The sequence below is a fragment of the Sorex araneus genome, chromosome 1 (genome assembly GCF_027595985.1).
Source record: "Sorex araneus isolate mSorAra2 chromosome 1, mSorAra2.pri, whole genome shotgun sequence".
Lineage (NCBI taxonomy): Eukaryota > Metazoa > Chordata > Mammalia > Eulipotyphla > Soricidae > Sorex > Sorex araneus.
In genome coordinates, this window is record NC_073302.1 from 433,627,111 (window position 1) to 433,654,109 (window position 26,999).

Genomic DNA, 26,999 nt, shown 5'->3' on the forward strand with positions numbered 1-26,999 from the left:
GTGCAGAGTCAGAATAAGCCTTGAGCATTGTCAAGTGTGGCCCAAAAACAAAATAATAATAACAACAACAACAATAATACTAATCATAAATGCTTTTAAAAATATTAAGAAGCACTGAAAAGTTCAGGAAAAAATTCCTCTTATACTATGCAACATCAAAATAATCTTTAGCAAATATACAAAAGATCCCCGAGTTAAAATAACTTCAAAAGTCTCAGGCCAAAAACAAAGGCAAATTTAAGCAGAGCCAAAGAGAAAAAGAATTCAAACCACGTATGTACTTTTAAATTTTCTACTAGCCATATTAATATACTCAAACATTATCCTCAATGAATGACCACTATTTTTTTATATCACTGAAATATTTTATAATTTTGTACTATGGTTTTAAACACCAGTATTTTACACTTTATATACTGTCACTGTATCACTGTAATTCCGTCGATCATTAATTTGCTTGAGCGGGCGCCAGTAACGTCTCCATTCGTCCTAGCCCTGAGATTTTAGCAGCCTCTCTTTATTCATTCTTCCCAGTGGTGCCGCACTGGAGGCTCTTTCAGGGTAAGGAGAATGAGACCCACTATTGTTACTGTATTTGGCATATTGAATACGCCACGAAGAGCTTGCCAGGCTCTACTGTGTGGGCAGGATGCTCTCAGTACCTTGCCAGGTTCTCTGAGGCGGAGAACTAGGATCTAAGAAGGCTTCCAGAAGCATTGTTTTATGCTTATACATATCACAATTTATCTAGTCATCTGTTTGTGGACACTGGCTATTGTGAACAGTGCTGCAACGAGTATAGAGTCACAAACACATTTTTGAAAAAGCATTCTGGGGCATTGAAGTTAACTTCAATTTTACGCTTTCTGTACATATTAAATGAGTCTAGCCTAGTTCAAGTGCTCAGTAACTACAAATAGCTAGTAGGCACCACACTGAAAAACACCTTATTTACCTAAGGTAGGTAAAATAGGTGTTTATCTACCTTCAACCAAAAAATTAAATACAATAATCTGAAAGAAAATAAAATCAATAATAATCAACATGGTCACAGTATTAAAAGAACCATGGTTAGCATGTGTTAAAATTATCAAGTATTAAATGAGGCATATATTTAGCAAGATTAATAGTTTTCTAAGGACTAAAATGTCAAGAAAATGTGTAATCTGGGATGTTGTAGACGACAGCTAACAAGAGAACTCAAAGGGAGAGGAGCCCCATTTTCAGACTCAGTGGAAATGTTCTCTTTTTAATTCCTATTCAGTAGAGAAGGTCAGAATGAGAAATACAACTTTAAACCTCAGTGCATGAGACTCACTGCTTACTGTTAAGGATGTAGCAAACTAAGAAAAGGAAAAGAGAAAAAGAAAATGTTAATGGTACTCACAACTCAGGGCTACAGGGGAAAAAAGTGTTTTAGAGGAAATTTTGAAGGGAAAAAAATAGGCAACTTGCTGATGATGAGAAGAACAAAGAGAGGGGAAAGTTTTCATTGGAGATTAAAGTGTGCACCTGAGAGACTGGTGGTGAAGGAAATAAAAGAGGGATTAAGGTTGTAATGAGTTGCCCTGATGGACTTCACACAAGTAACGGAGTAAACACTACAAACGCTGGAGGGAGGAACGAGGTATCTGAGTGGAAGTCAGCAGTCTGGCGGTTCAGACTCCCAGTCACTGTCTCAGCGCAAAAGGCTTCTCCTTTACCCTTAATGACGCTCTGGCAAGGAACTGCAATACACTTGTAAGGTTGCTGCAGAATTTTTAAATCTAATAAAGAGGTTAGAATAGTGCCTAGCATCTAATAAAAACTCCAAGGCAAGCTATTAACTAATCAAATGTAAAATATATTTATTATTTCAAAAAGATGGGCTGAAGGGATAGTAGACTGGACAGGGTATTGCCTCCCGTAAGGCTGATCCAAGTGCCTCCCGTCACCCCATATGGTCCCCCAAGAACCACCAGGAGTGATCCCTGAGCTATCAGGAGCAAATTAGCACAGCAAGATGTGGTCAAAAATGGGGGTAGGGGCGAAACTCCTCAGCTAAATGAATTTCCCAAGTGATTCCAGGAGCACCAATAAAGAAATGGAATCAGAAAATTCATTTGAGAAAGGCAAAGACTTTATAGGGTCTGTCCATAAGTCTCAGATAATTGGCTCCTTTTTATAAAAATGACCACCAGCAACTGAATTCATTTTCCCACCTACACATCTTCAATGGCAATTGATCTAGTCACCCAAAAAGTATACGGTGAGCATCTACTATGTACCAAGTACTGTAGTTTGGAACCTGACATATCAAATAAGATCCACACCCCAGCAGACAGAGATCAACAACAGTGGGTATATAATGAGTAAATGGGTTAGATGATGCACTTGAAGATAAGCATTATGTAAAAAGTGAAATAATGCATATACTTGGGAAATGAGCTTGGGTCCTATCTGTTAATAAACAGATTAGGGTAAGCCTTATTGGAAAGAAAAATCATTTGAGGGGCCAGAGAAATAGTACAGAGGATAAGGAACTCATCTTGCATACGGCTGGCCCATATTCAATCCCCAGCATCCCATATGATCTCCTGAGCACTACCAGAAGTGAATCCTGAGTGCAAAGCCAGAAGTAAACCCTGCACATCGCCGGGTGTCGCCGCCCAAAAAAATCATCATCATCTGAGCAAAAATAACTGAGTATTTAGAGAACTGTTCCTAAGCAAGAGAAAAGCAGACCAAAGGTCCAAAGCCTTTCCACTCAATTCTTGCTACTACCTGATAATAAAGTTATTAATTTTGTTCTATTTCTTTTCTCTGAAATTTTTCAGCAGTGGGAGGTACTAGTATTTAAAAGGTACCAGAGGCCAAGCGTTGGTCCAAATGTTTTTAAATGAGTAAATAAGGGGCTGGAGCAATAGCACAGCGGGTAGGGTGTTTGCCTTGCATGCGGCCGACCCAGGTTCGATTCCCAGCATCCCAGATGGTCCCCTGAGCACCGCCAGGGGTGATTCCTGAGTGCAGAGCCAGGAGTAATCCCTGTGCATCCCCAGGTGTGACCCAAAAAGCAAAAAAAAAAATAGGATTAGAGCACATGCTTTCATGAGAGAGCCCCAAGTTTAATGCCTGGGCACTAAGTGGAACCACATGCACAGACAATTGCTGAATGTGGCTCAAAAGCTAAAAAACAAACAAACAAGCAAAAAAAGAACAGGGGCAGGGGGAGCACACGTAAAAACTGTTCAAGTTCTCATGTTTGAAAAATAGAACCTCTTAATGTATTCACTAATGATGAAAACTCTAAATATACTCAGTAATGATTTAATTTATATCACCATTCATTCATTGCTTGGGTTAGGAGGAGTGGGGTGCAGAAGGAGCCAAACATGCATGCAAGGCAAGTGCCATCCCCACTGTACTATTGCTCCAGCCCCGTCTTGGATTGTTGAACCAAACTATAACAATCTCTCTCTTCATGAAATGAAACTAGTAGTAGCCTGAATCTTCTTATCCCTATCTGTAACTTCTTTTCCTAATAAAAAACGTCTGCCTTACTTTTCTGTGCCTCTTCTATCTTCCTTCTACCTCTCTAATTGTTCCTGAATAATATTCACTTCTACTGTTCCTAAGTAGGAATCCCAAATGCTTAATTTAGACCCTTTGCACTTCTCTATTATCACACAGTTTTCTCAAGATTCACTCACTCAGGGCCAGAGCACACGCTTTGTATGCCGGAGGCCCAGGTTCAATCCCAGGCACTGATGCACAGTCCTCCAGGTACCACAGTGACACCACAGGTGTGGCGCTCAAAAAAGTAGAAACAGATCTAATAAGAAAAACATCTGATTCTCCCTGATACAAAAAAAGAGGGAGGATATTCAATTATCCTAACAAGTATTTACTAAGCAACTGTTACCTGCAAGTGAACAGGGAGAAAAGAAAGAAACCTCTGTTCACTATATCAAATAATTTTACTACTAAAGGCACTCAAAACTGGCTTCTCCTAGACACACATCACTGTCATGACACTGAGAACAAAACAAAATCATAAAATTATCTTGCAATGATATCCTCTTATTGACCAAATCAAAACGTCTATGCTTCAGTTCAAAATAGTCCATAATTATTTTCTACCATACCTGTCTAGGTTGACTTTACTGATTCAAAAGAATTCCAGGCCAAACAAAAAAGTGTATTAAATAAAAAGATAATCTTATGGGCCAGAAAGATAGTACAATGACTACAGTGCTAGTCTTACACACAGCCAGCCCAGGTTCGATCCCTAGCACAGGTAAGAGTCCCTCGAACACTGCCGAGTGACCCCTATGACAGAGCAAGCGCTGAGCACAGTCAGGTGTGAGCCCTAACCCCCCAACAGGGGGGAACTTAAAAAAATACTTCAAATAATAATAACATAAATACTTACTTGGGGCTTTCTAGAGAACAAGCACTATTCCAAGCACCTGACATATACAACTCACTCCACACAACGAGCGGTACAGGCAGGGTAAAGTAACTTGCTCTAGATATAAGAAGTAGCAAGCAGGAGTGTCAAACTTCACCCTCAGTCAGTCTGGCTCCAAATTATAATACCTCACACTGTCAGAAGCAATAAATGAAAGTAGGGAGAGTTCAAAGAGGTTATGTAGCTTACTGGAAGCCACGTTCAAGCATGGAAAAGATTTAAGTCAATCCTTTATCTCCAAGTACTGGAGAACAATTTTCCTTTAACACCATGCCAAGTTTTAAAATTGCAGAATTTAGCAGTACATAATAGACTATAACCTGTATATAGAAACACATCATATATTCTCTAAGACTACTGAAAATATCTGCTAGACATGACGAGATTATAGTGACACAAAACTAGTGTTCTTTTGTCAGCATGTCTGTTACTTATTTTTATCAACATTAAAATAGATTTTTTTAATATATATGTTTATTTATGAACACATAGATTTTTCATATGACTAATGTTTGGTTTTTGTTTGTTTGTTTTGCTTTTTGGGTCACACCAGGCAATGCACAGGGGTCACTCCTGGCTCTGCACTTAGGAATTACCCCTGGCTGTGATCAGGAGACCATATGGGATGCTGGGAATCAAACCTGGGTCGGCCACGTGCAAGGCAAATGCCTTACCCACTGCGCTATCACTCCAGCCCCTCAACATTTAAATAGATTTGAAAACAAATCAGAGACATATCAATGTTAAAGACTACTAACTTTACTTTTTTCTATTTTGAAATCATAAACTCACATCAAGGTTTAGATACTTAGGATAGAAAAGATTTTTAGCAAAAGTGAAATTTCAAATAACCCCACTAAGCATTCACCTTGTATAGGTACAATCACCAACTGTACGGCTAAATCATCTCTTAAATGGCTTCTAAAAATTTAGTATATCATGAAGCCAATTTTTAATTGACTACATAAAACTAAAAAGGCAGTTGTTCTATAGAACAATCCCAGAATAATATTACACTAACAATGGGTAGATTAAGAGGTAGGTAGCATACCAATTTTTCCTGCTCTTTCCCATTCCTCTGTGTTCTAGCAGAGAAAAAATACAAACTTATCCACTTTTTTTGGTTTATTGGTCGAGTTTTCAGGCCACACTTGGCAAGGTTCAGTGCTTACTCCTGGCTCTGCACTCAGCAATCACTCCAGGAAACATATGGGGTACTGGGGATCGAACCTGTGCCAGCCATGTGCAAGGTACGTGCCCCACTCTGTACTGTCAAGTTTTAAGCTGGAGAAATTTAAATAAACAAGTTGAAAAGAGGGTTACTTCAGCTTGGAAATGAGTAAAGTTTATAGCCTTCTGTACTAGAACTCACGACCTTAATTAGGAAGGAAACCAAGTACGCAGCAGAGGAACTGTGCTCTCAATGCCTTTGTTTCATGAAAAAGTAAAGTAGCCACTGTCAGAATTTGAAATCTTTATTTTCCACCTTTCCTGTCAGACCTCCTAAGCTATCCAAATACCCCCAACACCAAGCATACAGAATCAGTCTCCCTTCTAAGTACTGTAAGAATTAAAATTTTAAACTAATGAATGGAAAACTTGTTAATAAAAATATATTAATTCAATTTTTTAACTTGAGAGGAAATTTTGGATTAAAGAGCCACTTTTTCCCCATCACTCCGCATCCCTACTGTACCCACTGTGACAAGTTTAAGTAACTCCAAAGGATGAAATTGGAAAAAGACAACTATTACTGAAAATATTCTCAAATACTCAGGTTGTATGCTACATATTTGATATTTCTTCTTCTCCCACATTCTTTAGTGGCAATAAGAAGATACATAATGATCAAGATTTTCCTACACAAAATATGTCTCAATTCAATATTAAATACAAAATTAATATATGTGAACTAAGCTTTTGCCCCACACCGGCTAACGGAGGAAATAACCTTCCTTCTTGGTTTCTCTCCCCTCCGGGAGAAGGCGTGATGTCCGACATTTTGTGGGTCCGTTGAGAAGGTATGAACTTTTGGCGCGATAAAAAAAAAAAAAATGTGTGCTTTGAACTTGAAACAGCCGCGGGATACAAGGCCAGCCCCAGCCGGGGCCGGTGGCTCGGCTCCAGTCGGCCGGATTTTCGGCCCCGGTGCCCATGCCTCTGCAGAGCCGGTGGATGTGGAACGAGCGGGAACCAGAGACAGCTTTAGGAATTGGGGTTCCAGCAAGTGCTTGCACCCATGTATGGAGACTGTGAACTAACTTTGGCTACATGCTGTTCCAGGAAGGGAAATGATTCATTTTCAAACTTAAATCTTCTCGGACTTAATTACTATAATACAGAAATTGTAAACATTTTATCTCTTCATTCTCATCAGTGGAAAACTTATTATCAAATATTTCCCTGTTTATAGAGTTGTATTCTTAGGGGATAAATTCCAACAAAAATAGTGAGTCTGTTTTGAAACTCTAACAACAATAGTGAGTTATGTGTTGAAATCTGGAATGTAATCAAGGTAAAGAGAAAAGGAAGTGAAATTATCACTCACGTACGGAGTGGGTTGGGGGGTGAGGGGTGGGATGTATACTGTTTTCTTTTTTGTTTGTTTGTTTGTTTGTTTTGTTTTTGCTTTTGTTTTTGTTTTTATTGGTGGTGGAATATGGGCACTGGTGAAGGGATGGGTGTTTGAACATTGTGTAACTGAGATATAAGCCTGAGAACTTTGTAACTTTCCACTTGGTGATTCAATAAAATAAATTTAAAAAAATAAATAAAATTAAACAACAACAAAAAAATATTATAGCCCCTTTACCACAACCAAACAAACCTGCACAGAGAAAAGCTTACTATTCTTGTGACCCTATTAGTACACATGACCAGCTATACAGAAGTAAGAAAATGTTCAGAGTAACTATTCTGTTAACGGGATTAAGAAAGTTTTGGGAAAAAGGCATGTCATTTTTTTTTTTTTTTGCTTTTTTTTGGGTCACACCCAGCAATGCACAGGGGTCACTCCTGGCTCATGCAGTCAGGAATCACCCTGGCGGTGCTCAGGGGACCATATGGGATGCTGGGATTTGAACCCAGGTCGGCCGCGTGCAAGGCAAACACCCTACCCGCTGTGCTATCACTCCAGCCCCCAAAAAGGCATGTCATTCTTTTAAGAAAATTACTTTGCATTAATGCATACTACACCGCCTTTATTTGTATTGCTATTTCCCAAGTGCCTAAAAAGTCAATGGCATTATGACAGTAACTTAGTCATTCTGTCACTATCATCCCGTTGCTCATCGATTTGCTCCAGCGGGCACCAGTAACTTCTCCATTTTGAGACCTGTAGTAACTTAGTAACTTTTATTATAATAACAAGAAAGAAAATAACTGGCAAATAATATGGCTTTGGTTTTAAAGTTCTTAATATCCCAAGCTTGAGATATTTTCAGACTCAATACTGAGGGCTGGGGAGAAGGCACAAGCCTACATATCAGAAGCAAAGCACTAAATTTGATCCCTGGTAGAACATGGCCACCAAGTACTGCCATAATACCTTATAAAGTTTATTCCAAAAGGCTGATTTCAGAACTAAAGTGGGTAGGTCAAATGTCTGCATTAAAAAAAAAAAAAAAGCTCATTCAATAATCAGACTTGAGATCTACATGCAAACACAGAAGGATAATTGTAATACTGACAGAAGCAGAAGACAGAAAATGGTAATACATAAAGCATTTTTCTACTTTTTACAAAGCTAGAAGAAACCTATTTTCTGCTTAATATAAAATATAAATTGTTCCCCCACAAAACAAAGAAAGTATGCTATACACAATAGGGCCAGAGTTACAGAACAATGGACAGGGCACTTGCAACGCATGTAGCCAACCTGAGCTTGAGCCCCAGCATATGGTCCCCTAAGCCCCACCAGGAGTGATCTCAGAGGAGTAGGCCCTCAGCACAGCTCAAAAAACAGAGAAACTAGCATAATGAAGAGTCAAAAAAAAAATGACAAGAAAGTGTAACTTCAAGGGTCTCAAAACCTAAAAAATATTCCAACCAAAACAAATATAGCTGATGTTTAACCAGGTCTGTTTGTAATAATGCATCCGCAAACCAAAGTGTACCTAAAAAGAAAAAGTATATAAAATTAAATCAATGAATACATTTCAATTTCCTAGTGTCTCCACATTCCTCTTTGGCCTGCTGGCCATCCTAATGAGCCTGGAACAGACAGTACCCAGTGCCTGCTTCTGCTCTAAGCAAACCACTGTTAAACTTGAAAGATACTTAGGAATCAAAGAAATAGTACAAGGGGTTGGGGTCAGAGCATTACTGCAACAGGCAGGGTATCTGCCTTTCCTAAGGCCAATCTGGGTTCAATTCCCAGCATTTCATATGGTCCTCTGAGTCAGCCAGGGAGCGATCCCTGAGCACTGGCTAAGGCTCCACCCACCTACCCCGCCAAAAGTTCAAAGGGCAAAACACATCCTTGCACACAGCTGACCATGGTTCAATCCCTGACACTACATATGGTTCAGATACTGCCAAGAGTGATCCCTGAGCACAGAGGCAAGAGAAAGCACTGAGAACTGCCAAATGTGGCCCAGCCCCCCCAACACACACACACACACACACACACACACTAATAAAGACAACCAGTAATATATACTGGTTATACACTGTACAAAAATGTTTCCTAATACTCCTGACCTCACACACACAATAACATGTATGTTATACATATATACACACACACATACATACATTTTTTTGGTTTGGGAGGTCACATCTAAAAGTGAGGGACCACATGGGATGCCATGGATCAAGCCTGGGTCAGCTACATGCAAAGTAAGAGCCCTGCTTCTGTACTATTTCATTAGCCCCAAAGATTTTTTTTTCATTAGTGAATCACCATGAGGTACAGTTACATACTTACAAACTTTCGTGCTTGTGTTTCAGTCATACAATGATCGAGTACCCATCCCTCCACCAGTGCCCATTCTCCACCACCAATGATCCAGCATCCCTCCCACCCCCCACCCTGCCTCTGTGGCAGGGCATTCCCTTTTGTTCTCTCTCCCCTTTCGTAGCCCCAAAGATTTTTTTTTTTTTTTTTTTTTTGCTTTATGGGTCACACCTGGCGATGCACAGGGGTTACTCCTGGCTCTGCACTTAGGAATTACCCCTGGCGGTGCTCAGGGGACCATAAGGGATACTGGGAATCGAACCCGGGTCGGCCACGTGCAAGGCAAACGCCCTACCCGCTGTGCTACTGCTCCAGCCCCATCCCCAAAGATTTTTACTTACAGGTTTTTCCTTCCAGTTTCTCCTTTTTTCCAATGCCAGTTTGGGGTTTTGTTATTAAGGGGTTTCTGTTTGTATTTTGGAGGTTTTTCGGGGGGTGGCGGGGGAGGAATAGGGGTTGGTTCTTAGGCCACACCTAGCAATGCTCAGGGGTTTGCTTACTCCTGACTGCACTCAGGAATCATCACTCTGGCAAGGCTCAGCAGGCCACATGGGGTTACACATGGGGTTACAGAGATCAGACCCAGGTTAGCCACATATAAAGCAAGTGCCATCCCCATTCTGGCCCCAAGAATATATCTTACAAAAGGAAACTATTCCATCTCTCACAAACATTTAAGAACAGATTTTCATTTTCCAAAATTTTATTCCATAGTGAATACTTAAAACTATTTTAAAACACTGGTACCTATTTTGGTTTTGGTTGTTGTTTGGTTTTGGGGCCAAACCTGGTGATGCTCAGAAGATTACAGAGTGCCGGAAATTAAACTGGAGTCGGCTACATGCAAGATAGACGTCTTAGCTCTAATTCTGCTTCTCCAGCACCTGGTAACTGTTTTATACTTTAAAAAAAAAGTTAGATTTGTGTAATCATGTATCACTTCCTTTCCAAAGCTTGGCGTAGATAACAAATTACACTTCATTATCAAAGAAAAATAGATCACATTTCCTCAATTCTCTAATCTCCAAAACTTTTGTGCCATTTCTGGAAGGAATTGAACACAAGGAATTGGAGAGAAGACAGACTCAATTAGCTGCCAAATCCTATAGAATTTTCACAGTCTCTAAGCCTCTTATAGCAGTGGTCTAGTCTTCAATCTTTCAAATTCATCCATCAACCCCAAAATATGCTGCACATTACCAAAAGAGTAGACTTTCTAGAAAGCACTTTTATTATATCATCTCCTATCCCCCATCAATCTCTAACGGCTCTTCACTGCTTAGTGGATCAAATTCAACTGGACACTGAACACTCCCTTCATAATCTTTACCACCCTCATGTACTAATTTATCTGACACCACTCCCAGAAATTAACATTATTACACTGAGATCAGAATCCCTACATCCCTCTCACATCATGCAGGTCCCATAAATAAGTATTTGTTCATGCTTCCATCCCCCACAAAGAATGCATGGAATGCTCCTTCTCCTTCTGAAGATGCTTGCCTATGCAGAAAGTATGTATTCTTAGTTAAGTCCCAATTTCCCCAGAAATCCCACCCCCAGAACTTTAATATGAAGAGACCTTTACACTAACATACGGGACTCAGACTGTAAGTACACACATTATTTGCATATTGTTATCATCAGTCTTAGATATGTGTGATTAGAAAGTAACCCAACCAAACTCTGTGAAGAAGCAGAGCCATTTCCTAAGAAGTGGTTCTATGATGAGTACTCAAACACTATTTGACAAGTTGAATAATCAATATTCAAACTGTAAACTGAAATAAGAAATCAAGGTATACTGGGCTGGCATAATAGGGCAGCTTGTAGGACATTTAACTGCCTTGTTTGCAGCAGACCCAGGTTCGATCCCCGGCACCCCCATACAGCCCCCCAAACACTGCCAGAAATAACCCATAAATATCGCCATGTGTGACCAAAATCTAGAAGTAAGAAATCAAGGTATTTCATGATGAAGACAGCTTCTTCTATAAAACAAGATAAAAGTTGCTTCAAACTAATTCAGGGGAAAGAGGAAAAAGATAAGAAGTAATGTAAGTATTGATAGAGATGAAACCAAATTGACTTTAACATCTTCAAAGTTGAGTGAGAGTTACAAAGAAAGTTTAGCCTACTGTCATACTCGTTAAATTTTCACATTAGGGGCCAGAGAGATAGAGTGGAGGGTAAGGCACTTTGTTTTGCACATAACTGACAAGACACTAGGTGTGACCCCAAAACCAATTTCATTTTTAAACTTTAAAATTGACAGACCAAAGTGATTGTACAACTGGTACGGTGCTTATCTTGCTCGCATCCAACAGGGGTTTGATTCCCCAGTCCCCCCCATAGGACTCCTCAAGCCCCATCAGGAGTGACCCCTGAGCACAGGGTTAGGAATAAGTCCTGAGCACCACTGAGTGTGTCTCAAAAAGAAAAAAAAATTCACACTGAGGGATGTTTTTTTAGGGGGAGAGGGAGGAGGGAGTGCCACACCCTGCAGTTGAGGTCACTCCAGGCACAGGCTGAAGATCTCAGGGCAAGAGCTTTAACCGTCTCTTTAAAAAGTATTAATGACATCTTTACTTCATTTTAAACACATCCAAAATAGTTGTTCTGTTGTTGTTCTGGTTTTGTTTGTTCTGTCCAACCACGACTGGCGGGGCTGGGGGATCATACGGTGTACTGGGATGCAGCACAGGTCAACCATATACAAGACAAGGGTCCTACTCACTGTACTAATTCATTCGCCCATAAAATACATTTTTTTTAGTTTTATAAATGCCTTGGGGGGCTGGAGCGATAGCACAGCGGGTAGGGCATTTGCCTTGCACACGGCCGACCTGGGTTCGATTCCCAGCATCCCATATGGTCCCCTGAGCACCGCCAGGAGTAATTCCTGAGTGCAGAGCCAGGAGTAACCCCTGTGCATCACCAGGTGTGACCCAAAAAAGGACAAAAAGAAAAAAAAGCCTTGGTCCCCATTTCAAATAAGAAAAATGTATCTTGAATAATATAACAAGACAGAGAATTTACAACATTATAAATCTCATCTAATTATTAGTAAAAAGTTTTATATTAAAAATTCAAATGATCGTTAAGAAAAAAGTTAATCTTAGCACCAAAATTAATGCTATTTGTATTTCAATTACAGAACTCACAAAACTCCAAACAAATAACTTTAAAATAAAAAATATCAAAAATAATTCATAGGCAAAATACATGACAAAGAAAAAATTCACAATAATCAATGTTCAATAAGCCAATCAGCCCATTTTTTTTCAGAAAATGTATAACCTATTTCCTGAATAAGGAATGAATTAGTGAGATCTCCATTAATCAGAAAAATAAGTACTTCATTCAAAGGACTGAAAAACACACAAGAAATTTTAAATATGTGGCTTAATGACAATGTATCTGCTTGTTGCAATTTAGGAATGCTTTTATATTCCTTTTAGTTTATGATTACTTTTCAAAACTCAATCACCATGTTCCCTACATCATTCACTAATTTCCCCAAGAGCAACAACACCTACTACTTTCAAACATTGACATTTTATCCTTCTAATTATACTTCTCGCCCTGACTTTCTCCTAAACTGATTTTAAGCATATCTACAAACCCATCTGATTAGATTTTCCCTTCTCCATATTTATCATCTCTAAATACTCAAGAAGTCAGATTTCGGTTACCATACTAAAAAAAAAAAAAAAAAAAAGTTGCTTTTGGGGCTGGAGCAATAGCACAGCGGGGAGGGCGTTTGCCTTGCACGCAGCCGACCCGGGTTCGATTCTCAGCATCCCATATGGTTCCCCGAGCACTGCCAGGAGTAATTCCTGAGTGAAGGACCAGGAGTAACCCCTGTACATTGCTGGGTGTGACCCAAAAAGCAAGAAAAAAAAAAGTTGCTTTTAAGGGCTGGAGCTATACTATAGGAGGTAGGGCATTTGCCTTGCCAAACCAGGTTCAATCCCCATCATCCCATATGATCCGTGGAGCACTGCCAGGAGTAATTCCAGAGTACACAGCCAGAAAGAACCCCTGAGCATCAATTGGTATGACCAAAAAAGACAAAAATTTAAAAAAAAAAACTAAAAAACTTTGCTTTTAAGATTATCTAAATATACACACAAAAAAAGAACATGGCTTGCCCCTAATAATAACATATCATTTAGTTGGGAAAATTAACACAAAAACAAAGCCTAAATATAACCCTGTGAAAGCAATACAAAAACAAAAACAATAATAATAATAATAATAATAATAATAATAATAATAATAATAATAAAGTTTCACCCTTGTATCACCCAATGCAAGTGCAGTTGCAGTTAAAGCAAGTCAAATCTCCCAGGTAGACAGTTTAATAAAAATGAAACCGTCCTTGGACCGGGGAGTATAGCTCAATGGAATATAGCCCCAGGTTTGGTTCCTTACACTACAGAATCCCCTGAGCACCACCAGGAATACTACAGGGAACAGGAGACAGAAGCTTCCCCAGCACTACTGGCTGTGTCCCCAAAACAAAAAATAAACAGAAACAAAAATGATTTCTAAGTCCTTATTTAAAAGAAATTTTAAATCCTCACAAATAAACTCCTTAAGGGAAAAGTAAACTCATCCTCAAATTGTCTTGTAGTTTTACTATGTTAAAAGCTCAGTTTTCCAAGCAAATAAAAATAATCTTTTGTGCAATTTCTCTCTTCTGGCTAAAGTAAAACTTTGCTATAGGAGACTCATCTGGGGGCCAAACCAATGCTAAAATTTTCTGTAAACTCTTCCTGATTCATATTATACAAAAGAAATGTGACAAACACACTGGATTTTAGCACATTTGCTAATTTGACATTTACCACACAATCTTTTCAAATAAAGAAAGCCATATCATAATGAGTAAAGACAATGATAAAGAAAAATCTCTAGAAACCCACTAAATATGTGATCTAAAAATTCCACTTATCAGGACTGGAGCGACAGCGCACCAGGTAGGGCGTTTTGCCTTGCACGAGGCCCATCCAGGCTCGATTCCTCCGCCCCTCTCGTAGAGCCTGGCAAGCTACTGAGAGTATCCCGCCCGCATGGCAGAGCCTGGCAAGCTACCTGTGGCATATTCGATATGCCAAAAACAGTAACAAGTCTCACAATGGAGACGTTACTGGTACCTGTCTGGGCAAATTGAGGAGCAACTGGATTCCTATCTTTAAGATAATCAGACATACCATCATATTTTACATTAAGAATGATATTCATGGACTTTCCCTAATATCTCTGACACAACATTTTCTTAAAATATCACAATGTGTTAATAAGTTTTATCTAATACATGATATTCCAGAGGGATAAAGACCATTTTTAAGTTCCACTTAGATTAGGAAATCCTTTGAGAAAAGAATGCAGCACATTCTAGTTATACTATTTCTAGAACAGCAAATGTCTATAACCTATTTCCCTACTGTTTTTCTTTACAAGCAACTGAGCTGAATGAAGGGAACTTCCCTCACAGAGAGCTGAGATAATACATAAATACTTACTGACAACACTATTTGCAATAGAGGCTGAAGTTTTCAAAATCAAAACTGACTTGAACGGTCTTTAAAAATAGTAACGCTAAGCTGAAAGAGTTAAAAACAAGTATTATTCAGAGGCACAACAACCACACACACACACACAAGAATACAATCAAGAGAGGAGCTTCACATTAAATCTGCAAGTAGGGACAGAGAGAGAATACAGGAGGTAGGGCACAACCAAGGTTTGACCCGAGCATCCCCTTCGGTTCCCCAGGTCTCACAGAACAGAGCCCTAAGCACAGAGTAAGGAGTAAGTCCTGAGCACCACAACTGTGACTCCAAAACAAAAACAAAACAAATTAAGAAATTTTAAAAATGGAGAGAAAGGAAAAAGATGTCTAAAATCATAGTACTTAAACAGGTATTTTCTCATTATCTGTTTTAACAAGTAAAATCATTTTAAAAATAAAATGTGCCTGGGGCTGGAGCAATAGCACAGTGGGTAGAGCGTTTGCCTTGCACATGGCAGACCTGGGTTCGATTCCTGGGATCCTATATGGTACCTTAAACACGCCAGGAGTCATTCCTGAGCGCAGGGCCAGGAGTTACCCAGAGCACTGCCAGGTGTGGCCCAGAAAAAAACATTTAAAAAAAAATTACCCTAATGCTAGTTCATTCTTAAGCAACTCTCTCCTTCTACAAAGAAATTAGTCACAAATTATCTCTAGTGCACACATTTAGACTGAAATTGAAGGGCATTACAAAGCAATCTATTTTCCTGCATCCTGCCATTTGATCAAAGCTGTCTGATGCTCATAAGGGTAAAAATTAGTCTATACCACTTGACGGAAATAAATATAAGTCAACATTCCTATCCAAAAACCTGCCTCTAGAAATTTGACCTGTAGAATACTCAATTCAATCAACTACTGAACCTGACAATACGTACTCCAAACTATATCTATTAAAAAAGCACAAAAGTGGGTCAGAGGGATAGCACGATGGGCTGGGGCACATGATCTGCCAGAAGGATGTGGGGGTTCAACCACCCAGCATTACACGGTCCCCCTGAGCACTGCCAGGAGCAACTCCCGTCACTGAACTAGTGGTAGACCAAGTGCCATCAGGTATGGCCCACAAACCTAAAATACACAAAAAGCATTGAAGTATACAGCTGCAATGGACATTCCACATCAAAAACGTTTAACCATAAAAAAATACTTAAGTCTCAACTCCTAGGACTTTAGGTTACTTCTTTAGATAAACTAAAGATCCAAAGTAAATTCATTTTAACTTCAAAGTGCTGAAACTAAGAATCTGATGAAGGGGGGTAGGAGGAGACACGACATCTTTACAAAAAAAAAAAAAAAGATGTTTAAAATAATCTTCCTCTTCTGCTAAACAGTCCTATCCTAGAACACACTGCTTACAATTCAGCCAAGTATGACTGCCAAGGGATTCTGTGTGTTAAACTTATTCAAAGTGAAAAGCTTCTCCACCTATCACAAAGACAAGTGAAATAGATTTTTTACTTTCAGTAGATCAATTGTATTAAATACATTCCTACTGATCAGTTAAAATTAAGTTAAAATGTTAAGACCTTGTGTTATAACAGAACAAGATTTGCGATATAAACTGCTTTCAAATCTCAGAAGAGTAGGAACTTAAGTTCCTACTCTTCTGAGATTTGAACTCAGATCCCAAACTGGAGATTAAAATAGCCAAAAGGATTAAGAATATCTTCTGATCTTGGTTTACAATTTGTAAAAACAAATTATTTATCACAACCAGGTGTATATAATGCCAGATTATTCAATTACTACAAGTAAAATTTGTAAAAAAATCACAATAATGTGCAAAAGTTATTAACAAGGCAACTGTATTTCAATTTTGCAAATATTTAAATTGCAGCATGTGGTGCTACTTTAAACTTTTAATATATTTTTAAGAACACAATATCTTATGTTTAAAATTGAAATGTATGCATCTGATATATAATCCTGTTTATTTTTTTTGGTAATTAGTTCACAGGGGTTTGATTAAAGACCCTTTCCCTTAATAACGAAGTCACTACATCTCAATTTTGCTTTCTTCAAAAATGGACAACGAGGGGCCAGAGCAACAGTACAGTGGGCAGGGAGCTTGCCTTGCATGCCACTGACCAGGGTTCAACTCCCATGTGGTCCCCCAAGAACCACAAGGAGCGCAGTTAGGAGTAAGCCCTGAGTGTCTCCAGGTGTGGCCCAAACCCCATCACCACCACCCTGCCAAAATAAAGGGAAAATATAAGCCACTTCTAGCTTTGTCCTTTAATGTAAATATTAACCGTGTCACCAAACACATGTGCATGCACAGCTGTCATTTCTCTTCCCAGCCCTTTTCTCTTCTACGTAAAATGGGGAACTTAATTTTACCCACGCCCCCAAAAAAACACTTTTTTTTTTTTTGGTGTGCACATACAAAACTACTTAAGCTTTCGAGAGAATTTATTCAGCTATCTGCTATCCTAGAAATGCTGTCAGAGAGAATTTCCCACGACCAAAAACTACAGGTGAGTCTGATACGAGGCTAGCGAGGAAATTTCCACTCAAACTATAAATCAAATATGTCATCAATTAAGCGGACTATCAATACTACTCACTGAGTCAATTATCAATTCGCCATGCACAGGGGAGCTGCAAGCCACGGCCAAGCTGCGTAGACTTAAGATGTCACTTATGTTTGCCTGCGTGCCGTTCACAGAGGTGCGTGCGCTGTGTGCGTGTGCATGTGCGTGTGTGTGTGCGCGCGTGTGTGTCTCTGTGTGTGTCTCTCTGTGTGTGCACGCGCGCAGATGGATCCTATTTAGAAATGCCCGGGCTCGTGTTTGGTGGCAGAATCCGAGCGGGCACCGGGTGTCCTGGGCAGAGGCGACTCAGAAACAGGCGGCTTAGCCTGCGCGGGGAAAGCGATGCGAGAAAGGGAAAGGCCGGGAAATACAGACACGACGTGGGACCCCACCAAAACAAACACACACACACAAACACACGCGTCCCCGGACAGAGCGACCGAGCCTGCACGCCGGCCCCGAGAGCCCAGATGAAAGCACGCGCCCCTGCTCCCGGGATCCGGGCTCCCACGATTAATCTATTCCTAACGTTTCAGCAGGATCCCACGCCTCGCTGCATCCACTTCGCAACTTCCTCGACTTTTCCGGGGCCCACGCGGGGCATCCCTTTTCTTTTCTCTCTTATCCCCCCCCCCTCCTCCTCCTTTGCTCCTTCCCCCCGGGGGCGGGCAGGGAGAGCCGCCAGCCGCCGTCTAGGGGGCGAGGGGCCGGGAGCCGGCAAGTCTGGGGCACGGGGCAAACAGGTGGGATCGCAGCATCCTGCGGCCACTTCTGGGGCGGCTTTTCCAAATGACAGATGCGGGTCCCGGCGACGCTGCGAAGCGGCGGCAGCTCGGGAGGGTGGCGGGGAGGTGAGGGTGCCGCGAGTCAGAGCGGGCGGACGGGGGGGGGAGGGGGGCTCGCCGGCCAGCAGCCGGGGGTGGAGTGGGGGGTGGGCGGGGGGAGAGGACAAGGCTCACTCGGAAGCGAGGGCCGGGGCGCAGCGGCCCCGCCAACAGCGGGCCGCGGGCAGCAGCGAGGCGGCGGCGGCGTCGGGGCAGCGGCCGCGCGGGTCCGAGTGGAAGTGAGAGCCGGGGGCGGGAGGTAGTGGGGGGTGGGGGGAGGTCTGGGGCGCCACCGGGAAAGAAGACATCGGCGGGGGCTGTGGGGGGGGTGGGGAGTAAGGGCGCCGCGGGGTGAAACGCGGACCACCCCCCCCCCCGACTCACCACCACCACCCCAGGACCCGAGAACGCCGCCCCGACCCCCAGGCGCGGGGTCGCCGGCGCCGAAGCCCCCAGGCCGCCGAGCTCGCCCCCCACTCCCACTCAGCCCGCCGCCCCCCGCCCCCCGCCGGCGGCGATCCCCGGGGGCAGCCGCCGCCGCCGCCGCCGCCGCCGCGCGGGCAGCCAGCCGGCCGCCCCGCTCCCTTTTCCTGGTGCTAACTGCCCGGGCCCGGCGGCGGGAGCGCGGCGGCGGCGGGGGAGGCGGCGGGGCGGGCGAGGGGGAGGAGGGTGCCGGGGCGGCGCGGGGGGTGGGGAGGGAGGGGGTGCGGCCTGCACGCTGCCTGCGAAGCCTCCGCGCTCTCGTAGCCGGGCAGCCCCGGCTTCCCCCGGAGCCCAGCCCCGCACACACACTCACCCGCCTGCCTTGCCTCGCTCTCGCCTTCGCGGACGCCCCCCCTCCTCACGCTTGCCGCGTCCTCGCCACAGGCCCCCGGACGAGAGTCGCGGAGGAAACTCCGGAGGAGCCGGCCTGGTTGCTTCGGCGAGTCCGACCTTTACGGCTGAGAGAGAGAGCCTCTCAGCTTTCGGTGGGTTCCACAGCCAGACGGGCCACCATCTTACATTAGGGTAAGACTCCTCCGGCCTCCTGTGCGCAGGCGCACGCCGAGCCGGCGGGGAGGGGCGGGGGAGGGGCGGGAGGCGCGGCGGGCCGGCGCCCCCGCGGCATCCTGGGAGTTGTAGTCTCCGGGCCGCCGCCGCCCAGCCGCCCGCCGGGAGTTGAAGTTCTCGCTGCGTTTCCCCCCCCCCCCCCCCCGCCGCCTCACGTGGCTGCTGCAAGACTGGCTGCTTTCCTTGTTACACAGACTTCCTGCTCTGGGGGGCGGGGGTTCGTTTGGGGAGGGGGGCGGCTGCCTCTCCGCTGTCATTTGGCCCGCGGGCTTCGGGCCGTGTTCCAGATCCTCGCTGGGGGGGAGGAGGGGGTTACTGAAAGGTGGAATACGAGACCTGGGGGGCCGAGGTGAATTAATATAGGGGGAGGAGGGGGAGCCGAAATCACGCCTCTGGTGCCCCGCCCACCAGAGGTATCTAAAGGGGGCGGGGCGGAGGCAGGTGGGGGGGAGGAGGAGGAGCGCGGCTTTTGATCTGGGGTGAGACTCAGATTCGGAGCTGACATCTGTTGGCGTCCAGTGAGCGGCTGCTCCTTTTCCGTGTTTGCGCGCTCCGGGACTGCCGCCCCTTCTTCCCGTCCTCTGCATCTACCGCTGAAATACCGAAATTGTCCCGGACAGAAGGAGAAGAAGGAAACAGAAGACCCGTGCATTTATAAAATCAATCAATCAACGAATAAATAAATACATAAATATACATAAATAAATAAATGTGTTCCCGCCGGCAGAAAGCTGGGGACGTCCTGCTACGTCCGAGCAAATGACTGTCTTCGTTCCGTGTCCTGACTGCTAACTCTTGTGCCTGGAGTTGACAAACTCGGCACACATCCCCGGGTCCCAGGGAATAAAGCAGTGCCAGCCGCAGTCCCTGCGAGCGCGAGCGCGAAGGTTTCTCAATCATAAAAGAGTCGCTAATTTCCGGGTCCAGCCTGCTTGCCCCTTAGAACCTGGTGGCAGTGGTGGCAGTGGTGGCAGTGGCGCTCGAAGCAGACGCTATTCGGGGGTTTTCGGGGGGTGGGGGGGAGGAGGGGGGCGGGGAGTGTTTTAGGACTTTTTGGTTTTGCTTGTTGCGCGTGTACTTCACCCATTCATACGACAAATAGTCATTGGAATTCCATGGTGAGCGAAACACAAAATTCCTTGTTGCTATTCTAGAAATTCCTTTTCTCTGTTCGAATGTATGTTGGACGTAAGGGAGAGAAAAGGGAGGCAGTTTCTTAATAAATGATCAAGGATCCGGATGGAGGCGCTTACCTTCAATGCAACCGACAAGGTTGGATCCCCAGCATCGCTAATGACACCCCCCTAAACACAACTGGGGGTGGTCCCCCCCAAAAAAATACCAAATCAACAAAATACATAGTGTGTCTTATTTAACTGATAAGGAAAGAATATGGGGGGGAGGGGTTGCAATTTTAAATATGTGAATTTAGTGTCATAGTGGGAGTTTCATTCCATTCATTTAATGTGAGTTTAGTTTTCTGGTCACTTATTCACTGTCAAACCTAGATACAGTTATTTGTTAAAAAATCAAAGTTCATCATAAAATAAAAATTTACCATAAAATTAAAATTACATAATCATGAAATGATTACTTGGTAAGGAAACTTGGGAAGTCATTTGAATTCACCTCAGGTTCACTAAATACCTAATTCACCACACGTTTACTAAATACTGAACACTAAGTTTTGGTGTCAAGGTTTTTTCAAATGTGTGTTTTTCTTGTATATGTCACCAATTTTATAGTGAAATAAAAGCTCCATTATTAAAGACAAGAAATAAAGCATTTAAAATTAGAAGGATAATAAGCATATATAATTTATTTTTATGTAATTCTAACAATGTTTTAGAAACGTATCTCAGAGGAGACTGAGAACAGATGAATATCACTATTACTTATATTGGATATTAATATTTCTATTATTAATGTCCAGGCTGGAGCAATAGCACAGCGGGTAAGGCATTTGCCTTGCACGCAGGGACCCGGGTTCAATTCCTCTGTGTCTCTCAGAGAGCCCAGCAAGCTACCAAAAGTTTCCCGCCCGCACGGCAGAGCCTGGCAAGCTCCCCGTGGCATATTCGATATGCTAAAAACAGTAACAAGTCTCACAATGGGGACGTTACTGGTGCCCGCTCGAGCAAAGTCGATGAATAACGGGACGACAGTGCTACAGTGCTACAATAATTTTTATGCTGTGCTTTATATTTCATTTGCAAATCAGTAGTCTTCAACCTCCAGCCCATGGACCTATGCTAGTCCACAGGTGAGAAAAGCTGAAAACTACTGCTCTAGAGCTGGAGAAATATTATAAGTGGTAGGGCACTTGTCTTGCATGCAGTCAACCCAAATTTGATACCCAGTATCTCATATGGTCCCTCCCAAGCACTGTTAAGAGGAATCCCTGGACACAGAGCCAGGAATAAGCCCTGAGCAACACAAGGTGTGGCCCAAAAATGAAAAGAAGGAAGAAAAGAAGGAAGGAAGGGCGAGAGGGAGGGAAAATAAAACCACTGACCTACCATCTTGGTTATAACTGCTGGTCTGTGGGCCAGTATGCAGGACAGGTCCTGGCTTGAAGATGTAAAAACGTTGAAGAACACCGATATAAATAGCCAAGCATGTATTATTCTAGAATATTTATTCAAGTCCTCATTTGCCTGCACTTATAAAACTTAAAATCTCTGAGAATGAGTCATCAGATGAGTAATCTACAAATGCAATTGACATAGGTTTGGTGTCCATTGCATATATCTAATGGACAATAATAATCTGTTCCCAGTGTCCACGAAAGATGCATTTCTAAAACATCCACCATTAGAATTATGTCAAAATAAAACCAGCATCGTGCTCATATGTAAAATAGGTCGACTGAGAAAGATCTTTAGCAGGTGTTCGCCCATCCTGGGGCATTTAAAAGTGATGAACAAGAGACACCAAAATCTTTCATCTTATTCCTTATACTGTGGCCTTAGTAACTAAGTATGTGGCTCACAAAAAAATTTGTTTTAAAATAAACTTCCAGGGGCCAGGGCAATAGTATAATGGATAGGGTGCTTACACTGCATGCAGCTAACCTGGATTTGATCCCATATAGTCCCCCTAAGCCCGCCAGCAGTGATCCCTGAGTCCAGAGCCAGGAATAAACCTTGAGCACAGTTGGATTTGCACCTCACCCCCGAAAAAAATAATAATAATAAGGTAAAATAAATTTACAACTTCTTAGCAGTAGTTTTCTTTGTAAACCTCTTTTATATATCCAGGACCATGTAAAAATATCTCTGGTGAAAAGGGGTCCCAAGTAGAAAATGTGTAAGAAACACTGGTCTGGCTAACCTTCCCTCCAAAGGCCAGCAGTTCCTCCTAGAGTACCCAACACTAGAGGGCAATGCCACACCTCCTGAGAGTCATCAGTGATGACCCTAACCCTATGGACATTTTTCCTAGGTCGTCAAGTAGTTAGCTACACAGTCTACCTTCCCAAGTCAGCGCTTGAAACATCCCATAATGACCAACTTTTTAATGCTATGCATGTTCATTTCTATGTCTGCAAGTAATTTTTTTTTCTTTTTGGGTCACACCTGGCGATGTACAGGGGTTACTCCTGGCTCTGCACTCAGGAATTACTCCTGGTGGCACTCAGGGGACCATATGGGATGCTGGGAATCGAACCTGGGTAGGCCGCATGCAAGGCAAACAAAGCAGATGCCCTACCCGCTGTGCTATCGATTCAGCACCTAGAATAGCATTCTTCAAATAGCATTTACTTGTGTGGCCTGGGGAAAATGACTATTTTACAGATTGACTGCTAGCTAAGACTTTTTTTAAGATAGTATCTCATGTAGTATAGTAATTCAATATTATAAATTCTTATGTTATATAAGTTTTAGCTAGTGCAACATCTGCTGCTGCTTTGATTAGGAGAACTGTTGATGGATTGCTGGGGCTTCTACGACCCCCAACAAGTTAAAGCAATATGTAGACCTAGCTGTAGCACACAATTCTTATACCATTTTTCTAATTTTAAAAATTCAGTTCTATTATATAGTTTGTGTCACGATTCCTTCAGGTAGCAAGTCTAGTCACCTAGTAGAGGGTGTTTACCTTGAAGCATCAGTACAGTGAAATAATGGTTAGGAAAACACTGTTCTGCCCTCACAATGCAGTGCTCAGTGGAGGAGACACAGGTTAAGTAATCAACACATAAATTAATCATTACCATCATCATCATCATACCACTAATAGTCGATTTTCTCAAGCAGTCTCAGTAATGTCTCCATTCATCCTTGCCCTGAGATTGTAGCAGCCTCGCTTTACTCGTCCTTCCCAACGGTGGCGCGTTGGAGGCTCTTTCAGGGTCAGGAGAATGAGACCCATTATTGTTATTGGTTTTGGCATATGAATACGCACGGGGAGCTTGCCAGGCTCTCCCATGTGAGCAGGAAACTCTCAGTAGCTTGTCAGCTTTTTCGAGAGGGAGAACTAGGGTATAAGATGCTTCTGGGAGCTTGGTTTTATAGTCTCTGGATGTTGGCCTTTGATGGGGTTACACGGCGCTGGAGGCAGTTTCTGGGTGTGATTGCCTAGCTACTGGAAAATGGGGGATCTGGGTGGAATTAATTAATACTAGCAGATAAATATAATTTATTATATATAAGTAAATATGGCGATGAGTATTATGAAGGTATTTAAAGAAAGTTTTAAGAGTGGCTAGAGCGATAGCACAGCGGGTAGGGTGTGCCAACCCGTGGCCAACCCGGGTTCGATTCCCAACATCCCATATGGTCCCCTGAGCACCGCCAGGAGTAATTCCTGAGTGCAGAGCCAGGAGTAACCCTTGTGCATTGCCGGGTGTGACCCAAAAAGCAAAAAAAAAAAAAAAAAGAAAGTTTTAAGAGAACATAATTTCCTTGCTGGGCAGGGTAGATGTTTACAGGCAAGTAATGGGGAAAAGAAAACCTCACCAGAAGGCTAGTGTGGGAGGGAGATGGTGGGCAAAGGGGACAGTGCAATCAAGGAAAGCGAATTGAAAGAGAGGCGAAGGCAAGCACGTTCCAGAGCCTTTCGAAGTGTGGTAGGAAACGGAGATCATATTTCCTGGGAGGGGAAAACCCCTCTGAAGAACGGAAACATGGTCTGATTTACGCATTTGGAACACGGTGCCAGAAATCGGGAGAATTTGATATAAAGATGTGAAAAATCAGGAGGGCTGCAAGACCGGGAGAGAGTAATTACACGAAGACCTCTGTCCCGTGAGGATTTGGAGGGAGCTGGAGAGCAGGAGTCAGGCCGCTCACCTGCGAAGCACAGCGGGAGGAACGCCCTGGGGAGAGAAGAGTCAAAGAACTTTTTACTTTTATACATTTTTAGAAACCAAAGCAAAAAAAATAAAAACGATGCTACTGAATCTCCATCACTGGGAAAGCTATTGATTTCAGTTTGTGCTTTTAGCCTCCAGAATATTACATCAGAGAAAAGGAGAGCTCAGTGGGCTTTGCATTCGGGAGGCTGGAGCTCAATCCTGCGCTCTACACGGTCCTCTCAGCAATGGCAGAAGCAAATCCTGAGCACAGAGCCAAGAGTAACTTGGCAGCACTGCTGGGTGTAACCTCCACCCAGCATCCCCCCAAAAAAAGAGAATTAAAGAGAGAGGTAGTGAAAGAACTATTCATTGGCCTGAAAAAAAAAAAGTCTATGCTTTGGGGGGTAGCATGTTTATTCTCTGGGATCGAACCTGGATTTGTCTCATGCAAGTGCCCTACCTGCTGTCCTATTGCTCCGCTCCCACACCTGTCAGAATTTCTGATTCTGGGGCTGGAGTGATAGCACAGCGGGTCGGGCGTTTGCCTTACACGAGGCCGACCCGGGTTCGAATCCCAGCATCCCATATGGTCCCCTGAGCACCGCCAGGAGTAATTCCTGAGTGCATGAGCCAGGAATAACCCCTGTGCATTGCCGGGTGTGACCCAAAAAGCAAAAAAAAAAAAAAAGAATTTCTGATTCTGACTCTTTGGTTTGTTCATTCTCTGGGGTGTTATGCTTTGCTTTTTGGTTTGGGGGTCATACCCAGTGGTGCTCAGGGACCACTCCTGGCGGGGCTCAGAGGACCATATAGGATGCCTGAGATAGAACCTAAATTGGCCACAGGCAAGGAGAGCACACGACCCACTCTATTAATTCTCTGGCCTGAATGTCCATGTTTTATTAGGTCAAGAATAACCAGACTGTATTTATATCGATTCTTTTAGAATTAAAAAAAAATAGATCTAAAATTCTTTGAGTACAGGGGTCAGAGATTGATCAGCTGGTAGAACACAAGCCTCGTAAGTCCCTGAGATGCCCCATCCCAGGCACCCTATGGCCCCTGCTCCAGCGCTTCTAAGTGTGGGCACTGTAAATCAAAAAGAAAACCCTTAAATTTATCTCTGTGTTCAGCTCAGAAAAAAAGGAATGGAAAGATACACACACACCTAGAATTGAGTGTGGCATGTGAGGGATGGCTTGGCAGGCGGGGGCGGCTGCTTTGCCTGCAGGAGATCCAGGCTTGCTGTCGCCCCCCCAAAACCAACAATAAAAACTGACTCTTTCGTGCTTGGTTGGTTACTTGGATGGATTGCATTGGGAAAGAAGTAGGGGAATATAATTTTTATTTATAAATTGCTGTAGTGATGTATTGTTAGTATATGAATTGGTTTTATGCATTTTTTAAAAAATCACTGTAGTGTGAAAAATGAGCAGGAGAAAAGTAAGAATTAAAACAACAGCAACTTGCAAGAACACTTCAGTTTTACAGATGGCAGATCTGATTCTCAAAGTAGTGAGACAGAAAAGAGGTGCTGAATTCAAGATACGTTTTTTTGAGTTTGAAGGTATAGGATTTCATGATGCGCCAGATAATAGAGAAGTTCTCACGAATGCCTCTCAATTTCTTTTTTTGTTTTGTTTTATTTTATTTTGGGACCACACCCAGAAAATGCTCAGGGTTTACTCCTGGCTCTACACTCAGGAATGACGCCAGGCAGTGCTCAGCAAGTATGCCTGGGATCGAACCTGGATTTGTCTCATGCAAGTGCCCTACCTGCTGTACTATTGCTCCGCCCCCACGCCTGTCAGAATTTCTGATGTAAATGATGATAACTCCCTTGGTAAAGGAGAATAGTGAGTGGTGAAACTGCATCTTTAGAAAGTCTGGGTTTTGGGGGGGTTGGGTTTTTTTTTTGCGGGGAAGGGTTGGGGTTTGGTAGTTTTAATGAGTTTTAAGTTTCTGTATTGGATCTATGGTTGTGAACAAAGATCATAGGTTTAAGGAGAGCAAGGATATGTTCAGCAACAGAACACTTGCTTTGCATGTGTGAGAAACTGGGTTCAATCACTGGCATGAAGAAGAAAGAGGAGGAGGAGGAGGAGAAGGAGGGGGAGGTGGAGGAGAAGGCAGAGGAGGAGGAAGAGAAAGAAGAAGCAGGTCGAGGAGGCGAAGAAAGAGAAGTTTGGAGAGGGAGCATACCCACACACACAAACTGAGCAGACTAAAGAAGCAAATACATTTTGATGAGCATATCACCGTGGTATTAGGAAGGAAAGCATAATACAAAGAACTATT

The 26,999-nt window shown here is 43.0% G+C and overlaps 1 protein-coding gene across 8 annotated transcripts in view; it reads right to left on the minus strand.

Annotated features, from left to right (window-relative positions):
- CNOT4 (CCR4-NOT transcription complex subunit 4) overlaps positions 1-19,285 on the minus strand; it is a 146,059-nt gene extending 126,774 nt beyond the window's left edge. For 6 of the 8 annotated variants that reach the window (XM_004608243.2, XM_004608241.2, XM_004608242.2 and 3 more), the window contains exon 1: positions 19,149-19,285. The gene's annotated coding sequence lies outside the window, so the exon portion shown is untranslated. Of the gene's footprint in view, positions 1-14,941; positions 15,023-17,561; positions 17,699-19,148 lie in introns of those variants that run through there. The other 2 variants (XM_055137294.1, XM_055138053.1) reach the window with 2 other exon arrangements.
- Positions 19,286-26,999: the final 7,714 nt, after the last annotated feature.